Genomic DNA, 22,592 nt, shown 5'->3' on the forward strand with positions numbered 1-22,592 from the left:
ACCTCCCTGCCAAATTTCAGCTTGGTAAATCAAGCGGTTTTTGAGATTTCGTTATGAATGACCTTTCGCATTTATGTATTAAGATTATTATCACATAAACTTGATTCAAGATGAAAACATTCAGTTTCAAGGTACACAGTACCTAGGTATACAGATAGTATGATGGTTTTTAAGATTACGGTCAAATGTGGCAAGTCAAAGCAAGGTTTGAAGTGAGCCTCAGGGAATACGTGTACCTGCCTACTCATAGAAGACTTCACTTTCTTATACTTAGAGAAACCTATTTGCTTAATACCTAAAAGGTCCTGTTTGTGAATATTAAAGCTACTTCGAAGAACCACCAAGTTTAATAATATATTATACGCATTAATGGAGCTCTTATTTAAGCATATCTTAACTGAGATACGGTAGGTAGATGCCTAATTATTCTTCAGAATTACTTTCCTAAAGTCTGTTTTATTAATCATCGTCATATTCGCGGCTCACTGGTGAGCTCGAGTCTACTCTCAGAATGAAAGGAGTTAGGCCAATAGTCCACCACGCTGGCCCAATGCGGATTGGCAAACTTCATACACGCAGAGAATTAAGAAAATTCTCTAGTGTGCAGGTTTCCTCACGATGGTTTCCTTCACCGTTTGAGACACGGGCCCGCGTGGTGGACTATTGGCCTAACCCCTCTCATTCAGAGAGGAGACTCGAGCTCAGCAGTGTGCCGAACATGGGTGGATTTAAGCCTCTAAAACTATTAGGCAAATTTGAAAAAAATCTTTAACCAATCGACAGCTGCATTATTAGGCCAGTTACTTACGGGATTCCTACGGGATCGCAAGTGAAACCACGGGGTTCTGCTAATAATCTAGAATTGAGAAAGTTGGTAAATGTTGGTAAGTTCTATTTCTTTTATGGTCCAAATACTTCTTACATACTTCAATATTAAAAACACTGAACCATTTGAATCTGATCAAACTGTCAATTAAAAGGGCGTATAATTTGTATTACTAAAGGAGATGGTCCAAAATTATATGGAGCACAGGATCAGTCATTGTACCCTAGCGGAAATAAAAGAAAATATTTTTTTAACTATTTTTGATTATTAAAAATCTACGAAATTACTTTAATTCTTTTGAAAAAATATACATTCTCTCCCAAGAAATGCAACACTCATATTTTTTGCAACACTGGCGGATCGATGACGTTTTCCATGCAGTAGTCGATTTGACGATTGCTGTCAATTGTCATGTCATAGTTACTTTATGGGCGCCAACTTGATATAACTCAAAAACTTGGGTTTTAATTTTATTTATTTCTTTTTATTTAGTTAGATTTATTCACTTATTTAGATTTTAATAAAATCCTTGTATTTTTTAAATTTTAGACCACTCTTGTGGTCTTCTCCTTTGAACCAAAAGCAAACAGAGAAAGCTAAACATAACCGTATAAAATTACGACAACCCTGCAATATCACCTCTCTAGATATCAAACATGAATGACTCCCGAAGATTAAATCAACCAAATAAAGGCCCAGTGCTAAATGACAGCAAGAAATGTACGGATATATGCGGCACTCAAATGTATTTGAAATCCTCAAATCAATAATTCCTACCCATCTCGAGAATCGGGAATCTCAGATATTCCATTAGAATGAATGTCTGTCAGAGCGATCTATCTTTCTCTACTTCTTTATTAATATATTATAAACTAGAGGACGCCCGCCACGACTTCGTTCGCGTAAAATTCGGTGTGCTTACATCGATTTTCAACCCTATTTTACCCCCTCTATATATTTGCGTATGTTTTATAGATAATTAATATTCCACTAATCATTTAACAAAATCTTACTAAAACGATGAACGATTTATTAAAATAAAACTTCAACCCCTATTTAACACTTTAGGGTTAAAAGTTTAAAAAATCTTTTATTACATTATTTTTCTGGTAGTATACATACCAATTTATACAAATGCAACTAGTATAAAGAAAAACTTTCCAATAAAATACAAAATTTTAACCCTTGTTTCGCCCCTTCTGATTTTTACAACAAAAAGTATCCTACGAGAATAACCTTTGTATTATTGTGCCAAATTGTACCAAGTTTTATTTGAATTCATTCAGTAGTTTCAACGTGATGCCCGGTCAACTAAAAGACGGACTACAAATAAAATATTTTTGACTTTAGTATCGATTATATAATGCCTGATTTTTAAAAGAAAGTTTCAAAATTAAAATATTTTTGATGTACTTGTTAATATCTGAAAGTGTCTAATAAAGTTTTAATTAGTTTATAAAATTTTGCGTAGCGGAGTTACGGATCCGCTACGTCATTATGAACGTAGCGGATAGACGTAGACATAGATTGTTATGTCGAAGCGCTACGATGAAGTGCTACGCGGACATGTACGACGGCTGAAGATGTATTAGAAGGTATACATATTAGACGGAGAGCTAGCGGCAGTCAGACCTTCGTCATTTCAGTCAGACGCTTGCCTTCATGACAACTCTTCGCTAGAGAGACTTGAAGTTTCATCTTAAATAGTGTTTTTCGAAGGGTTGCCGTTAAGGTAATCAACTGGCGACTGGAAATATAATTTCTTATATTATGCCGTGGAAAATATAAAAAAAATACACTTTATATTTAGACGTTTGGGGGTCTGGACCCTTACTTGCTACCTCCCAAAGCCACCACGATCCAAACTCGACAATGAATAATGTTAACTATTTTTAATTGTTAGCTTTCTGTATTCTCTGTTGAAAACAAAGAATACTCGTGAAAGAACTATTTAATTAGATACGTTAATTAATTCCCGAGATATAGAAATTTAACGTGAGCGCTTGGTGATCGTTTAACGCCGTGACGTCATCAAACAACATTTGCTCGCCCCTTATAGACAATTTCGTACTTTGCCTTACCTACTGACGAACTAATGGTTAGAATTGAAAAAATCTTTTTGTGTTGAATAGCCCGTTTAACGAGGAAGACTATAAGCTACATAACATCTCGCTACGACCGATAGGAGCAAAGCACCGATCATAAATGTGGCCAAAACGGGAAAAATAATGGGAAAATAAAAAAAAAATTACTTTAATTTATATTCATATTGCCTATTTACCTGAAACTCATTCCACAAGTTCATCGGCTCGTACATAAGTGTAAACAATAAAAGTAAATTACCATGCAGACCACGAGTAAGTAAAATATGAAACATTTATTAATGTTTTAATGGTGGCCACATTATATCAATGGAACACGCATTCTGGTCACGAATCCGCCGTGTTCCACGTCGTGTGCGCTCTGCCTTACGTCACGTAGTACTAATGATTGACGCTAAACGTAACGCGGCTAAAATAAAACGTGCCCCCACTTAAGTATAGTACATAATTTTCGGGTTGGGAGACTGGAATTCCGTAAATTTCGCAGCATTATATTCTCTTAATCGCGTTATAAATATTATTGCAAGTTCAAAGAAGGCTCTCCCCGTGCGAGAGGGACGGAGAACACTTGACTGTGCTACGCGATTTCAGACTTCAGTATTCGGCGAACAGCCTGCGTGAAATATACGTGTTATGTGTAAAATTTTCACGTGAAAAATCACCTAAAGAACACGCGATTGTAAACTATCGTAATATATTGTTAGTGTGTAAAAATACGTGTTTAGTGTAATCCACTGTAGTGATTTTAAATAGTTACATATATGAAGTGTATTGTAGTAAGTTTCTTAAATGTTCCTAGTGGTTTTATAATAATTTAGTAATATTTCCCCAGTTGTAATTGTATATAGTAGTGTTTGTGTGTGTATTGAACTTACTGCGGTTGTCGTAGACATTCACAGCTGGTGAGTTGAAGGTTTTTGTTAACTTACGTATTAAAGTGTTATTATGCTGCCATTGTGTTTTTTGGGCTTTTGCAGAGCGTTTTTAAACAAATGGATTTCTTTGTGGCTGTACAGTGTACATATGACGTTTCATTTAGATTTCCTTGATTTTACATTAATATTATTATAATAAACGATTTTATTTATCCGTTTATAATTAAATATTTGCTACACGCTCTATATTAGCTTTACTTGTAACTCTATGTATATAAGAAAATCTTGGAATCGCAATTTGACCCACTTCCCGGTCTTCGCTTAGGATGAAATTTTGCACACGCTCTGAGTTTTGATGATAATACATGACTAGTTAACTAATTAACTCTAACGTGTCATGAAATACGGCTTCTTATTTATATACTAGGTAGTTGTAACCTGCGGTTTCAACCTTGTTGATCTACTTTTAATTTAATATACAGATAACAAAGAGCCTATTTTGTGACAAATTCTATCCAGATCCATTCAGTACACCATTTTGGCGTCATTGAAAAACACAACGTTCATCCATCTATCCAAATATTCACATTTTCAATATTAATGGTATTACGTGTGAAATTGCTTTATTTATATAACGTCTAATTTCAATAAAACCTTGCTTAGGGAGTGTAGAATGTTGTTCGATTTATGTAAGACTAGACAACGCCCCGCAGTTTCACCCCCGTAGTTCCAATTCCCGTGAGAATACGGGGATAAAATATAGCCTATGACAATCACAAATAACGTGGCTAAATGAAGAATATTATATTCAATATCAGTTCAATAGATTCAGTAGATCCAGAGATTACCCCTTACAACACCACAAACTTTAAGTCTTTAAAACATTTGTATAGACAGCGGTTTATCGTAGATAGTAGACACTAATTAAGTGTGGTATGTTTAGAATTGAACAAACTTTCTAACAAGGAACGTTTAAACGAAAACGGAAAAAAGAATACATTTGTTAATTAATTATTTTTGTGTTTCTATGGTAACTGCATAACTGCAACAATATACGAGTACGCCTGAGTAATTCTACCGATCATTATGAAATTTCGAATACTATATGTACCTACTCAAAATTTCATAATAGGGGTAAAGAAAAAGCTATATCATACCATGAATCCATCCAGAATGTATATCCCATTCCTGATTTATAATATAATGACTTTTTTAATAAAATATCTACCATAACGCGAGCGAAGCTGCGAGTTTAACTTAGTTGTTTGAATGGTTTAAATAAATAAATAATAAATAATATAAACCTATTATATTTCTGTACGCCATGTTTGTAATTCTAAGCTTACATTTCTAATGTTGTTAGTAATTTGTAAGTAGGTAAGTTTTCTTAGATTATGTTGAAATGTAAGTGTGGTAATATAAGGTAGATACTAACAAAATAATATTTACTTACATCTATTAGCCTTACTTCACACTAATATTATAAAGGCGAAAGTTTATGTGTAAGTGTGAAAGTGTGTAAATATGTTTGTTCCTCTTTTACGCTGCGGCTACTGAAGCGATTTGACTGAAATTTGGAATGAAAAAAGATTTTACTCTGAATTAACACATAGGCTACTTTCATTCCGGAAAAAATTTGTGGTACCCGCGGGATTTGTGAAAAACTGAATTCCACGCGGACGAAGTTGCTTTCGTCCGCTAGTTTAATATAAAGTAATAAACAAGAAACCAAACGTGGAATGAGAAATTAAATACGTACATCTAACGCATAGTTATATTATAACAGAAATGAAATATTTTTTTTTATAAATTAGGTAGGTACCTCTATTTCTATGAGCGTTATGTTATACGCAACATAAATTGTTACATAAGTTCGATTCTTCTCCCAATACTGTTACAATTTTCCTCGTATTGTTATACAAAGACAGAACATAAAACCCCTTTTAAATAAATCCCTTTATGTATGGAATGGGATCGTCACGGATTTATTGCTGACTTTATGCTCTGAACCGCCGTGGATGATTAATATCGAAATTTATATTTGGGCGAATCGTTGATGGTTGGTTCTTATTACTGCCTGTGTACTCGTAAATTGGAACATACTGTTGTCTATAATACTTACGATGCTTTTTTAGTGATAAATAACATAACCTAAGTAAAATTATTCTTAAAGTGCGGTAAAATAGCTTAGTAGCAAATTCGTCGACGCTGATGTAAAATCTACTAAGCTTTTTATAAACATTTCTTATTTGTTCAATCTTAACGTTAAAAAAAAAAATAAAAAAGAATTCAACCGACTTCAAAAACATAAAACATAGTGACTAGACTAAAAAGTGAAAAATAACATCATACTAAGTTCTATATATCTATTATGTACTAACTGATGATCAGTTTGAAGGCGGTGGTAGCCCGATGATGTATTTATTCAAGCTATGTAAGAATATCATAAAAATTTAGGTTTTTCAGCCAGTGTTCTTTCATGTAGTTCTTTCAGACACGGCTTAATTTACAATGGGACCATTTCAGGAGTATATACTTAAAACAAAAAAAATATATATTCAAAATTGGTTAAGAAATGACCAAGTTCTGAGTTAACAAACATTAAAAAAAAACATGCGCGACGAATTGAGAACCTTCTTTTTTTTGAAGTCGGTTAAAAAACAACAACTACAACTTTATAAGATTTTAAAACTGCTTTTCTCAGTAATTATTATGCATAAGACATTCGAGGTAGGTATGATTTTTTTGTCCAGACAAACACAAATATTTTTTGTGTATTTCAGTAGGGCTAGGTACTCTACGTCATAGATGGCTCCGCGTCATACTCGTAAATTGCTTCAAAAATGTTTTAATATTCCGAGCATTACGAACGAACGTCAAACAAATCCCCGGAATATTAAAGAAATAAACTCCCGACGAACGCAAATAAAGGGATTAGAAACGCGGCGACCGTGGCTATAATTCGGTGAATAATTCAAGGAGCTCCTCGCTCGGTTGCCTTCTCACCTTTTATGTTGGACCGTCTTACGTACCTGCGAGTCATTCAATTAGTGACATCGAGTCGATACTGTGTAATCTCTGATGAAGACCCTACAAAGAAGTCATTTAACGTAGATTTAGTGCCCTCTTTGACTCAGTTTTTGTGACCATTTTGAGAAACTATTATGTTAGCCTGTTTTATGTAATCCTGCCTGTTTTATGTAATCCTGCCTGTTTTATGTAAGCCTTAATGACTTGCAGGTAAGTCATTAAGTTAGCAACATCTTCTTTGTAGGACCTTCATCTCTGATGAAGGTCCTACAAAGAAGTCATTTATTGGAGATTTGGTGTCCTTTTAGATTCGGTTTTTGTGACCTCTTTGACAAACTTTTATGTTAGCGCATCTTATGCGAACCTGCAATTTATTAAATTAGCAACATCAAGTCGATAATGTGTAATCTCTGCTTAAGGGCCTACAAAGAAGTCATTTATTGGAGATTTGGTGTCCTTTTAGATTCGGTTTTTGTGACCTCTTTGACAAACTTTTATGTTAGCGCATCTTATGCGAACCTGCAATTTATTAAATTAGCAACATCAAGTCGATAATGTGTAATCTCTGCTTAAGGGCCTACAAAGAAGTCATTTATTGGAGATTTGGTGTCCTTTTAGATTCGGTTTTTGTGACCTCTTTGACAAACTTTTATGTTAGATCTTATGCGAACCTGCAATTTATTAAATTAGCAACATCAAGTCGATAAAGTGTAATCTCTGCTTAAGGGCCTACAAAGAAGTCATTTATTGGAGATTTGGTGTCCTTTTAGATTCGGTTTTTGTGACCTCTTTGACAAACTTTTATGTTAGCGCATCTTATGCGAACCTGCAATTTATTAAATTAGCAACATCAAGTCGATAATGTGTAATCTCTGCTTAAGGGCCTACAAAGAAGTCATTTATTGGAGATTTGGTGTCCTTTTAGATTCGGTTTTTGTGACCTCTTTGACAAACTTTTATGTTAGCGCATCTTATGCGAACCTGCAATTTATTAAATTAGCAACATCAAGTCGATAATGTGTAATCTCTGCTTAAGGGCCTACAAAGAAGTCATTTATTGGAGATTTGGTGTCCTTTTAGATTCGGTTTTTGTGACCTCTTTGACAAACTTTTATGTTAGCGCATCTTATGCGAACCTGCAATTTATTAAATTAGCAACATCAAGTCGATAATGTGTAATCTCTGCTTAAGGGCCTACAAAGAAGTCATTTATTGGAGATTTGGCGCAGTTGTTTATGCTTTACAACTAGACTTTAGACTTTTAGGATCTCTTTGGCGCAGTTGGTAGTGGTGTAATTCTCAACAGAGAAGACCTGGGTTCGATTACTTAGGGACAGTTTTCTAGGTACCATAATACCAGAAAGAAGTACTACATCATTGACAAGAATCGAACACACACCTTTCTGGCACTCACTTCTTTACCAAATCTCGACGCTTTCAGATACACGTCGCGTGGGTGTCGAATTTCACTAATAATATTTTGCTCGATTTCACCCTGATTAGGTAGAGCGGAAATACTTTCCCAGAAAGATCACTTTATAAAAGGATTCGCTAGAAATAGAAGAAGCACGAGAAATAACCTGCAAATAAATATTTTTCGTATTTTTGTCTTCATTAACCGATTTAAAAATAATGCAGAGGCTCTCAATTCGACGCGTATGTTTCCCGTACTGTGGCGATAAGCTAGGACACACTAAAAAAGAAAAATAAAATCTTTTTAACAAAAACAATTGAAATTTGAATAAAAATAAAGATTTACAATCATTTATTTGCACACACATGTTCTTTGTAATAAGAATTTAAACAAAATTAAACTTCCAAGATTTCTAAATGTAATTTTAAATGAATATCACAATACTATACCAAATTAATAACCTAACACTGTTGTCGGTACACAAAAAATCGTGCACAACGGCTTACAAGGGTTTGCTTAGTCTCGCTATTCCTCTAATGGTTAAGATTTTTTTTTATTTAAAGGTTAAATAATTTTATATTTTTTGTGTATGTACGTACACAAATTACATAAGAAATGGCATGAGAGAAAACGTGAAAGTCTCCTTACAAATTTTCCTAAAATAGATCTTTCTCCTTTTACTTCAGGTATACTCGTAAGTCATTTAATTACGGGCTCGGATTCGGTAACCAATACGATTCAACGAAAACCTTCTTCTTAATAAAAAATTAAGAATTGTGCCCCAGTTCCGGGAGATTACTTTTGAGAGAATGGTTTCTGAATTCTAAGCTAGATTGCGTCACGTAAAGCATACAAATGAAAAGAGGTTTCTAAAGAATATTAAAAATAATTCGTGGAACAAGTTCTCATTTTGTTCGTTAAAATAGTTGATTTTTCGGATATTCATATTCTAGATACACGATTATTTACAATTTTGAACATTTTGTCGTGTATGAATAAATTTATACTAATACTATAAATGCGAAAGTGTCTGTCTGTCTGTTACCTTTTCACGGCTAAATGGATAAACCGATCAAGGTGAATTTTGGAATAATGCTAAATGGAACCTTGGAACAAAACATAGGGTACTTTTTGACCCTCAAATAAAAATAGAAGGGGGTGAAATAAAGTTAAAAGTTTCCAAAGAAAGTCCTTCATTTTACAGTTTTGCAGTTACAAGTTACAGTTTTGAAAGTTTGGTAATAAATCATAAAAAAAAATACGATATAATATAATGTGATTCAAGAGTTTTTAAAATTCAACCTCTAAAGTGGTGAAAATAGGGGTGGAAAGTTTACATTGATTTCCACGCGGACGAAGTCGCGGGCGTCCGCTTATCAGCCTAGTAATTTTAAAGCCTCTTAAAGAAGAGTGGAGTAATCTTTATTAAATATGCGTGGTCCAATAAGGTACCCTGTGAAAGGACGTAAATGAGAGCGTTAGAAGATAAATTAACAGAAATAACTTTGGCTAAGACGAAGTAATTCAGTGAATAAGCTAAGAAGGTTAAACCTTCTTAAACCGTAACCTTGCCGTGGTAGATTTGTCTTGTGGAAACTAACGTAAGTAACTCAATGCGGGCCCGATACGGGTTAACGAATGCCTTCATTATAAAGTTTTCGCTGGATCGCTGGAGTTCAGATGGATATATTCTTTCTGAAAGACAGTCTGAATTCTTAACTAGGATAAAACGGAAGACTTTAGACTTATTGACTTATTATAATAGGTAAAAATGTTATAAGTCTTCTTCTTGAATATAATTTTCTTTTTAATTTATCTACGACATAGTATAGATTCGTCTTTGTTCATCATGGGAAACTCGGACAATAAAATCACGATCTTATTATGGTTAAGTAGAAAAAATGTGGTTCCTTTTTTTTAATTTTTTGTCAAAATGCTCATTAATCTACTTACTAGCACATACATATGACACAGGTTATAAACAGACACTACTTAAGGTCCAAATACTTTGTTTTGTTTTTATGCTTTGGGAACGATTTCACATATTATTTATTTATTTATTTATTAAGGAAAATCACCGCTAATACATTAAATTCATGCTTACATTTAACTACATTGATAAATTATCAGGTTTGGCAAATCTCAGGAATCCGTGGATTTTTCGGGATAAAAGTAATGTGCTATGTATTAATCCAGAGTAAAATCCATTTCCATTCCAAATTTCAGCCAAATCCGTTCAGTAGTTGCAGCGTTAAAGAGTAACAAATATCCAAAAATCCGTACAAACTTTCGCGTTTATAATATTAGTACGATTCATGCCCAGTTTTATCTAATAAATTTTTTCTTATATATCTATAATAAAGAACAATTTAATTTTATTATTACTTCCATAAAATTTAAGTCGAAATCAATATTAATATACCTAGTTGTAGAAATTGTCCCAATAAACTCGTAAAAGTTTTGTTGAACTGAAAGCTCGGCAATGGCAATATAAATGAACAATGCGAATAAAGGTATTAGAAACGTTGGCGATAATTCATGAAACAACTTGAAAATGTCCCGCCCACCGCCTTTTTCTCTGCTAGGTTTGCCTTAAACAAACCGGTATAGTAATTGAATTAGATAGTCAGGTTCGATAGCCGAGACGAGCTTTAACGAAGACCTTCATTATAAATGGAATTTAAGACGTTAATGCGATAATTTAAGAAGATACTGTAACTGAATAATGTCTGAAACTTAAACTCGCTTTAAAGATGGTTACGGGTAATGGACAAAGTATTTTTTTTTAAATATTTATTTACAAGTTTTAAATGTATCATGTAATGGTACAATGTATGTATTAATAATGGCCTCTTAGTATGTGTGGATCAAATATTGGAAGCTATATTCATAAACCCTGGTTTCAGAGATAAGCAAGTTAAACAAACATACAAACTAACTCTTATGATTCATAGGTATATTATATTATAGTGATTCTTATCTCTCATATTATCTATATTATGTTACTTATCCAAGAAATATTAAAAATTATTACAGCAAAATGGCGACTGCGAATATGATTACTTGACGAAAAAAATAAAAAAAATAATGTTAATGTATGGATAATAAAGGGTGTTCTTTGGTTCAAACTCCATACTGTACCTGCCTATGGTAGGAGCTGACAAGCTTTCACCTTCGATAAATACGAACCTTTTATAAAAGAGGAACTTTTGATACAATAAAAAAATCTTTTATGACAATGAACCTTTTATAAAATAAAAATCTTTTATGATAGTTCCTCTTTCATAAAAGATATTTATTTTATAAAAGCTTCCTTATCATAAAATATTTTTGTAAAATAAACAACCTTTTATGAAAAAGGAAGCTTTTATGAAATAAAAAAAAAACTTTTATGACAGAGGAAGTTATTATAAAATAAAGAATCTTTTATGAAAGAGGAAGTTTTTATAAAATAAAGAATCTTCTATGAAAGAGGAAGGTTTTATACAATACAGAATCTTTTATTAAAGAGGTATTTTATAGAAGAGGAATGCTATATCGAATCGATCGAATGATTATTATCACGATTATCTTAAGTTTAATATTATTACCTGACGTTTCTAAAACTTCGTAAACAAAGCCTATTTGAAATAAATGAATTTTGACTTTGACTTTGACTTATAACTTTGCTCGTTATGTCTTGTTAAAATTAATATTTCCTTTATGTTTCCGCCTAAAATAGTGGATCACATTTCGCGTTATGAAGTTGACAATAATAACAATATAACAGCAACAAACTAATTTAATAAGCAGCAAACTGAGCAGTAATAGGCCTCTGTAACATCCCACACCATATTTGGTATAACGAAGTTTCCCAAACTCCTCGAGTCAGCTCCGTTCTGTAGTTATGATGACTTCCCTAACGTTGTTAGAGACTGAATTTGTTCGATTTCTTTGGGTTACACAAAGTCTGTCAGTATCCTTCGCCACAGTGCGGGAACTTTTTTGATGTTGATAAAAGTTATGTTTCTTTGCTTAGCGATGAAGAAGATTGGACTTTTTTTATTCAAAGACAAGTTACGCTGCGGTCTCTTATGATGTTAAGTGATGATGCAGCATATGTTTTCTGTGATGCAGGTTTAGGTAGAAACGGGCTTACTTGGAAAATATCCAAGTTTATTCCAAACATATCTTTTACGTTTTTTTACGGGTTTTTATCGTAATCTAAATCATTTAGCTGTAGGTCTTTGTTGGAAAGGGGAGCCCGGGATATTAAATTTGCAGTTACTAAAGCGTCATGGGGACCGATTACATTAGGTAGATTGAATTATAGGAAGAATAAATTTTTACTTTATTCGCTTTTAACCGTGGAAAAAGAAACTACAGACTTTAAAAGCAATTTTTATTACTTTTATTTGGCTTGATGAAATTGTCAAAAGCTTTAGCGATTAATTATGAGGCTTATTTCCTTTAAAATAAAAAAAAAAATATCGCGTCCGTACGAGAACTAAAATAAAAGGGTTTTATTTTGTAACTCTTTGGAACCCTCCCATTCTCATTCAAAGTTTTTACTTTATTTTAAAAATCGCTTAATGTTTTTGACGAATCGATTATATATTTTATTTAAATTATTTAAGCTCCTGAGCCACCAAACATCACGATATTGAGCCACCTGCATCCAGCGAATCCCTGCGACTATTGGTGGCTCAGTATCGTGATGTTTGGAAGTCCCTACAAAAGGCCTATGTCCTGCAATGGACGTCCATCGGCTGATCTACAGGTTAATTCACTATATTTGACGATTTGATTGACATATATGAAATTGAGATTCTATGTAGCTAATGTCATCCGGTGTCTACTGGTGTATATTGGTGGATATCATACTCTAGGTAGATGACATTTCTCAATCTTTTGATGTTTATTTTAATAAGTTGATAATAAAGGCCAACATAGTGAATAGGCCATATGATGATGATTTAAGCTTCCCGTCGTATTTTCAGTTTACAGAATAAACGCCAACGTCTACTTAATTATAAATAGAACGCTGGCAACGACGGTCCTCGTAACATTATATTAGGCATAGAAATTGAGTGCCCAATTGAATTAATTAACCAATTGTATGAGCAATCCACCTGGAAGGAAGAAGTCGGCTGAACAAAAACTTTTTGAATTATTTACTTCGTTATCTTCAATTGTTCTTCTTCCTTTATTTGAGCCTCTTGTATATTTTTTAGGTGTTTGTTTACACGTTTTAATCGCTTGATTTTGTTTCCTTTATAGATGTTTAAGGTTTCCGTGACTCAAAATTAATAAACGGAATCCTTTGAGAAATATACTTTGAGAGCCGTGATAGCCCAGTGGATTCCGCCTCCGATTCCAGACGGTGTGGGTTCGAATCTGATCCGGGGCATGCACCTGCAACTTTTCAGTTATGTGCATTTTAAAATAAATATCACGTGTCTCAAACGTTGAAGGAAGAACATCGCGAGGAAACCGGCATACCTGAGAATTTTCTTAATTCTCTGCTTGCGTGAAGTCTGTCAATCCACATTGGGCCAGCGTGGTGGACTATTGGCCTAACCCCCCCCCCATTCTGAGAGGAGACTCGAGGTCAGCAGTGAGCCGAATATGGATTCATAATGTTTTGTCCTGATAACATGTCTGGCAAAGCAGTTATGTCTAACGGACGAAGTTTTAAAAAAAAAACATTGTTTTTTCTCGAGTCTAATCAAACTTACTCGGCACTTATGATCAAAAGTAAAAAAACTAACCATCGACGGAGGTCAAAATCATACCCTATAATATTATAATATGATAAAAAGTCGCAAAACTTCGCTAGTTTCAAGTATTATACTCAGCATATGTACTGGTATTTTGAAATCCGTATTTAAAGGTCAGAGGTCATGGCTGCGGTCATGGTTTCAGTTCACCCACAACCGCAAGCTCTCAAAAGAGTTGTGAAAAGTCGGCATTAAAATATATCGCGCAAGTATGAAATATCTGAACGTAATACGAACAAAATGTTCGAATATTATTACGTTAGAGCTTTTTTGAACATTTTGTGTATGGGATCATATAAGCTAATATTATAAAGCTGAAGAGTTCGTTTGATTGAACGCGCTAATTTCAGGAACTACTGGTCCGAATTGAAAAATGATTTCAGTGTTCGATAGCCCATTTATCTAGGAAGGCTATAGGCTATATAATATCCCCGTATTCCTACGGGAACGGGAATCACGCGGGTGAAACCGCGCGGTGTCAGCTAGTCATCATTAACAGCCGATAGACGTCCACTGCTGGCCATAAGCCTCTTGCATGGACTCCTCTTGTGTATGTACTTACTACTTAATAGGAACATTTCAGTTACTCTAGATCAAGTTTTTAAATTACGACTGTTCTGCCCCTGTAGCCAAGCGGCACGTCGATTCTCTTTCTACGATCGCAAACGCTTCGAAAACTAGAAAAATGTATGTTTCGTTTAAATGTCCGTCAAAAAAGCTCTCGTGCGAATGAGGGATTAGGGTCGCGGCATTGGTGATGTTTAGAAAAAGAATATATAAAAATATATATATATATATTAAAAATCTCGTGATTTAGAAAGGCACTATACTTCAGCCTTTCTTGATGAATACTGTTTACCAAACAAATAAATTAGAAATAAAGGTAAAAAACGCATGTCGTGTCATAACTTATTTATTTAAAATTATATATGATTTGTTTATAAAATGTTATATAAAATATATTAACCACGTTTAAGCTCATTAATTAAATTTATTTTCTTAAATTTAAAAACAAGTTAATTATAATTATTATTAGGTATGAAATGACTAGTGATTTATACCCTCATTTTTAATTTGTTTGTTGGTAAACAGTACTCATCAAGAGAGGCTGAAGTATAGATGCAAACTTTTCAAGGGTCCACCCGTTTTCAGTTGGCAAAGCATAAATAATTTCTTTGTGGTTCACCAACATGTTATATTAATTAGCCAGCTACATGCTCGTTACTGAAATTCGAGTATGACACATGTTTGCAGAGTTTTCAACAATCTACCAAGTTGCTGAACTTTGACAAAGACCATTGCACAACGTTGCGAGTTAATTTGTTTGTGGTTGACAAATTGTACCAAGTCTGAGACTCAGAGAAACATAAGGCGAACTTTGGCGAACTACGAATATGCACAGCCATTTTGTGGAAAAAAATCCGCCTTCCATTTAAAACTTTGTCAATAAAGTTGCCAGTTACAAACACCTGTTTGGAGGTAAGCAATCAAGTTTACAAATTATGTAAGAAAGATCTTTTTTTTTTATTATTTACAAATTAGCCCTTGACTACAATCTCACCTGATGGTAAGTGATGATGCAGTCTAAGATGGAAGAGGGTTAACTTGTTAGGAGGAGGATGAAAATCCACACTCCTTTTCGGGTTCTACACGACATCGTACCGGGACGCTACATCGCTTGGCGGTACGTCTTTGTCGGTAGGGTGGTAACTAGTCACAGTCGAAGCCTCCCACCAGCCAGGCCTGGACGAATTAATAAAACCTTATTCGCCCAGCCGGGGATCGAACCCAGGACCTCCTGCCTTGTATATCCACCGCGCATACCACTGCGCCACGGAGGCCGTCTCGTATCTCGTGATTATCGTCTCCTTTCAGAATAAGAGAGATTAGGCCTTAATCCACCACGCTGGACAAATGTGGATTGGCGGACTACACGCGGAACAGACCGAAACCGAAAGGAGTGTGGATTTTCATCCTCCTCCTAACAAGTTAGCCCGCTTCCATCTTATATTGCATCATCGCTTACCATTGGTGAGATTGTAGTCAAGGGCTAACTTGTAAAGAATAAAAAAAACACACACACGTAGAGAATTAAGAAAATTCTCATGTAGGTATGCAGGTTTCACCATGTTTTTCCTTCACCGTTTGAGACGTGATATTTAATTTCTTAAAATGCACTCAACTGAAAAGTTGGAGGTGCATGCTCCGGACCGGATTTGAACCTACGCTCTCCGAATCGAAGGCAGAGGTCATATCCACTGGGCTATCACGTCACAATGCTTTCGATAGTATACGGTATTACTAGATTTAAATCTTAATAATGCATGATTCTGTATCAAAGGGTAAGTGAACCCCGACCGAATTAATTAGTAAGTCGCTGGTAGCGATTTTCTGAGTTTCGGGTTCCGTAATTATCAATTATTATTTTATAAATATGTCGGAGGAAGTACTTAGAAAGGAGTTGGTTGTATAAAAGCAAATATTGTTATTTAGGTCGTTCAAAGGAGTTTATAATCATAAAGATAAGACGATCTACTTTTTATTTACGAAACTATTAAATTAGGTAGCTATTAAATTAAGCAACAGTAAAAAAAAACAGCTGGTTACTAAAAACTTTTAATAACCTCGTTATTGATACAAGTTAGAAGGAAGGTAGTTTATCAAATAGATATAATCAGCTGTAAAAAATATTGTAAGGATACCGGACTATAGGTTCTTTGAAAAGAGTTCAATTTGATTTAAAAAAAAATGCGAGAAAAATGTTCAAAATTATTTAAATAATGCGAGTATAAATCTTATTTTGTTTTTCTATTTTGTTTTATTACTGTTCTATTTTACTATTGAGTTTACTATTACTTCAAATAGGACTGTAAATCGAGCATTGATTATTTCGTGTTTCATTTTCATTTTTGGGCGTTGGTAATAGACCTTCATTTCATGCTATATTTGAACGCTTTTTTAACGCCTACTAAAAAATCTCTCGTGCAAATCGGGGCTAAGAGTTATAATACACACAGGTTTTTAACATGACAAACAAAAACAAAAGACTTTATTTTGCCTACCTACGAGTATATTTTATCCATTTTTAACTAGCGGGAAGTCAAACAGATAGTCAAAAATCCATAATACGAGTTAATACAGAAAGTAAGAGCAACCTTGACCTTACATCCTTTTAGCACTTAATCCGAACAGTCTGATGGAGAGAGCGATAACCACGAAAGGCAGCAATTCAATCATCCGTAGATTTCCTAAAAGCAATCGGTCAGATAGGACGGCGATAGCGAAAATAAAAAATCTTCGCCTCACAGATAGACATGCCTGTTTCTAAATAAGATGCGATTTAAAAGTAAAAGCTTATACATTACCTAATATAAGTGTATTGTATCCGTTATGAGTATCTTACACGGTGCCGTGTGTAGCCATCTTAAGAAAAAAAATCGTATTTAAAGATAATTGTGACTAGAGGTGCTCGTTACCTCGTAAGCGTGTGTAATTCATTTTTTCATAAATTCCGTAGGAACAATGGATTTTTCCGGGATAAAGAGTAGCCTTTATGTTGCTCAATAACTTCCTCTGTCTACCAGTGAAAGTCCCGTTGAAATGAGTTCAGCCGTTCTAGAGATTAGCCCAGAGAAATAATAATTTTAAAAAGCTTGATGTGTTTAAGTATCTACTCGTACTACTATAAGCACTTGAGAAAACACAGTTATCTTGAAATCACAAACAGACATTTCAATTTTATTTATATGTATTGATATTTTTTAAACAACAAAGTTTGGTTGACCCCCCACCAGGTGGACTGACGACATCAAGTCCCGATAATGATGATGATGATGATGATGATGATGATGATGATGATGATGATGATGATGAAAGTTGATAGAAGATGAAAGAATTTTTTTTAAATACTAAAGTTGATATAAACCGTCTAGTACGTTCTTGTCAGTAAGAAATGTACCTAGTCTTACATATTTATGATACTCATGCATATAAATGTATTGCTCGATTAAATACATTAGATAGATAAACGATATAGAAGAGAACTGCTTTTATTTTTCGTTTAAAAATCCAATTTAGTAGAGTTGAGATACTCCAAACATAATTAGGTTTTTTATAAAGACGATGCCTTTGTGTTGTTTGTATAGTTTGTACAAAATTATTTTAATCTAGTGCTTTGCTTAAATACCGGCACATTAGCTTTGGACTTCAGATCAAGTTATTTACTTCATTTACTTATACTTAGAACGCTTCGCTCAACATGGATACAAATTGTAAACTTTATTCTTTCTTCTTCTTTTTCTTAACTTCTAATTTCTTGAGTGGCAGAAAATGACCTTGAGTGGAGTCACGCACTTGTGAACGTTGTGTGTAGGGTTAAAGGCACTTAGTGAATTCATTTTAAGATTTACCTTAGACCACCTTACTGTTTATAGATTTTCACATTATTAGGCACCTACTTATACTAAAACCGATGCCTGCCGCATTTTAATCACATCAAAGTATACAGGGTGCTCGGGAGTATTTCCCGTAACTTCAAATCTGATATGAGTCTACTTATCGGAGCCGAAGCATAACTAATTTTTTTTTAACTAAAAAATAAAAACTTTTTATGTTTTCAAAGTAATTCAAATAATTATGACTATCCATGTAACACACGCCTTTATCTATCCTTGCATTTTAAAATACGTAAAACTTGGCTACGTCATAATTTTAAGGATGAGTTTATGGGGCACAATAAATTAAGATCTATTTACAAAAGAAATATTATTTATTCCGAAAATTTTCATTTTAGAACACATGTTCCATAGACACTTTTAATTAATTTTCCTTAAAGGATATAACCCTAGAGTTATGGGAAACACTGCCGAGCACCCTGTATATACCTAATTGCTTATTCTAATACTGGTATTACTAAAACTAGTTTAATTTAGTGGTTTGTTAAATGAAGCCTAATGGAAGGCATAGTTGAAAGGCATACATTTTCCAGTAACACATTAAACACCTATATCAAAGACAATCAGTGCCCATCACTGTCTGAATAATTACTACAGGGGATAGCCGTGAATTACCAAATTGTGTTTACTAATATGTTCTAGGAGACTGTGGTTGCCACATCTTCGTAATACTATTATATATTATACGTTGAAATTTTGTCAATTTATTTTCTCACCATTTACAGGAATTAAGTAAGTAAGTAGGTAGCTATGAAGTATATAAATGACTAGCTGACGCCGCGCGGTTTCACCCGAGTGGTTCCCGTTCCCGTAAGAATACTGGGACAATATACAGCCTATAGCTTTCCTCGATAAATGAGTTATCTAACACTGAAAGAATTTTTCAAATCGGAGCAGTAGTTCCTGAGGTTAGCGCGTTAAATCAATCAAACAAACAAACAAACAAACAAACAAACTCTTCAGCTTTATTATATTAGTATAGATGATAGCAGGTAACAAAGACCCTAAAATTATTATCAATCAAAGATATAGTTAAGGGTGCCCAGTGAAGATTTCATAGTAGGTTTAAGATGCGCACTACGATAGGTATATCTCGACACGATCTAAAAACAGAATACGTCAACCAATAGCGGCGGAATAGAAAGAATCACTCGCTTTCGTCTCATCGCAACGAACATTACCCGGCAAACGTTATTCTGTCTTTGATACAAAAACACTAAGACGGTAGGATTTTCGCGACTAATAAATGTGATGTACGGTAAAAGGAGGGTAAAAAATAAAAAAATACATTGAAATCGATTGAGATATTTCGGAGGGTTGCGACTACAAAAACTATGATACGGACTTTCTATATATTAGATTACGCGTTATATTTGAACGATTGAAGGTCGTCAAGACCTTTTGTTATAAGTTACCTCCCAAAGTCACCTTAGTCCAACCTCCATCGATACCTAACGTAGGTAGGTACTTACGTAAAGCAGGGGCATGAGCCTAACGATCAGCTTTTATACGACGAAAATCTGGCAGTCACAGGCTTTTATATCATAATACGTATGTAGTGGTGTCCTAGAATCCCCAAAATAGGATTTGTGCTCAATTAATGGAAAGCGTAGATGTAGTCCAAGGTAGAACGCACTTAACTGAGGGATGCCTATTAGGCAGCGGCTTGTTGTATGCTAATATTGCAGATAGCTTTAAGGCAGTATCTGCGCTTAATTGCTACCACAACTTTGCCTGTTTGGGGTAACAAACAAATAAACACAACTAGAATTTAATTAAGATTTCCTTGTTTGTGTTTTACCAGTGGACACCTTGACGTTTAATCCGCGTAGTTCCCGTTCCCGTGGGAAACCGGGGATGACGTATCAGCTTCTTTATAACATTAACCATCTGCCAATGAAAATCCCGTCAAAATCTGTGCTACTGTTTTAGATATTAGCTAGTTTTAGATATTATTTTAGAAGACAAATAGACAGACAGACAAAAACATTTACTACTGATCGTTTTAAGGTGATGCCAAAAGAGAAACAAAATTAATCTTAATAAGCACTGTGAGCCGCGGTACCACAGTGGATATAACCTCTGCCTCCGATTCTGGAGAGCGTAAGTTCAGTTTTGTGCATTTTAAGAAATTAAATATCACGTATCTAAAACGGTGAAGGAATGTTCTTAATTCTCTGCGTTTGTGAAGTCTGCCAATCTGCATTGGGCCAGCGTGGTGGACTATTGGCCTAGCCCCTCTCATTCTGAGAGGAGACTCGAACTCAGCAGTGAGCCGATTATGGGTTGATAATGATGATGATGAAACACTGTAATGTTCTGTCCACTCGTTCACTCTGACTTAACCTGACCTCGCTCGGTATTTGTCTTTTATACCCTTTTTCAGGGCACAAACGGTATTTGACAATCCGGTGGACGTCAACACGGCTGCGTACTTGACACGTGATACATCCAGCAGCCATCTTAGAATCTCTTTGGTATGGACCATGCTGCATCCATAGAGTCGTTGTTTGCGTATTACTCTATGACTGCCTTCTACAGTCTGCTTAAATACCTGTATATTACAAGCACCTATACCTATTCGCTACCAGGGCCAGGAAAAGCGGGGCTGCCGGGGACTAGGGGCTGTGTTTTAATTTGTTAGTCCATCTACAAAGGTTTGCCCGATACTGACCACGCTGGACGCACGCCTATGGTTTCGAGACTTGGTCGCTAACTATAGGCCTCATAAGAAGGTCCAGAGTCACACAGCGGGCGATGGAAAGAGCTATGTTACGAGTATCTGCGTGATCGAATCAGAAATGAGGAGATCCGCAGAAGAACCAAAGTCACCGACATAGCTCAACGAGTTACGAAGCTGAAGTGGCAATGGGCGGGGCACATAGTTCAAAGAGCCGATTGACGTTGGGGTCCCAAAGTGTTGAAATGGCGACCCCGCACTAGTAAGCGCAGTGTTGGCGACCCCCTACCGGGTGGACTGACGACATCAAGCGAGTCGCAGGGATTCGCTGGATGCAGGTGGCTCAGTATCGTGATATTTTGAAGTCCCTACAAAAGGCCTTTGTCCTGCAGTGGACGTCCATCGACTGTTATGAGGATACCTATTCGGCATAGCACCGCGTTAGTTATATCTTTAATTTTTTCTAAAAAAACGAATAATTTATAAGATACACGCAGTCGCGTGTCTTGATTCTCTCATGTGCGATTAAAACCTGCGAATCGTTAGCATAACATAAGCGTTTAATCTAAAAGTACAAGATACTCAACAGAAAGCGTACGTAATTAAATATTAAAACGTGCTCATACCGCGTATCTAATATTTAACATTTGTTTACATTTATCTGTTTGGCGCGATCGCTGCGTGTGTAGGGTTCTTTGTTTTCTTCGAATCGTTATAATTTTGCCTAGCAGGCGCTCCACAGTTTCACCCGTAGTTCCCTTGTATATGTTTGGGTATACGGGGATAAAATATGCACTATGAAATTCACAAATAACGTGGCGTTATGTTGGTGAAAGTATTTTATAGTCAGTTTGGTAGATCCAGAGATTAACCCCCTAAAACCAGACAAACTTTATCAATTTATGACATTAGTACACTTTAGAACCTTAGTAAGAATACCTGTATCTATACCAATATTACAAAGCTGAAGAGTTTGTTTGTTTGCTTGAACGCGCTAATCTCAGGAACTACTGGTCCGATTTGAGAAATTCTTTCAGTGTTAGATAGCCCATTTATCAAGGAAGGCTATAGGATATATATTATCCCCGTAATTCTACGGAAACGGGAACCACGTGGGTGATACCGCGCGGCGTCAGCTAGTTTAAGATATATCGCAAAACAAACAAGCTTGATAATTCAATAAAAATCGCTATTCTCATTGAAAAGTTCGTATTTTCGAACAAATATTTTTCAAGTCAGATGATATATTATCTGGACGAGCATGTCTACATAGTTTTGGCGTATAAATTTCCACTTTAAAATATCAGCAAGTTACAGACGTCTGGTCAACAAACGTGGCATACGCTCGATCATTCTCATCGCGGTTTATGAAACTCTGTGATGACAGCTTGTGAAAATTATTCAGATAGGTATGACATGAATTACATTTAGGAAAATATATTTATACGAGCT

At 34.9% G+C, this 22,592-nt stretch overlaps 1 long non-coding RNA gene across 1 annotated transcript in view; it reads left to right on the plus strand.

Annotated features, from left to right (window-relative positions):
* The first annotated feature begins 3,543 nt into the window (after positions 1-3,543).
* The window catches only part of LOC128198344 (uncharacterized), a 110,253-nt gene continuing 91,204 nt past the window's right edge, over positions 3,544-22,592 (plus strand). Inside the window, exon 1 of the long non-coding RNA XR_008251074.1 lies at positions 3,544-3,830. This is a non-coding gene — a long non-coding RNA (uncharacterized LOC128198344). The remainder of the gene's footprint in view (positions 3,831-22,592) is intronic.

This window comes from Bicyclus anynana, chromosome 8, assembly GCF_947172395.1.
Source record: "Bicyclus anynana chromosome 8, ilBicAnyn1.1, whole genome shotgun sequence".
Taxonomy (NCBI): Eukaryota; Metazoa; Arthropoda; class Insecta; order Lepidoptera; family Nymphalidae; genus Bicyclus; species Bicyclus anynana.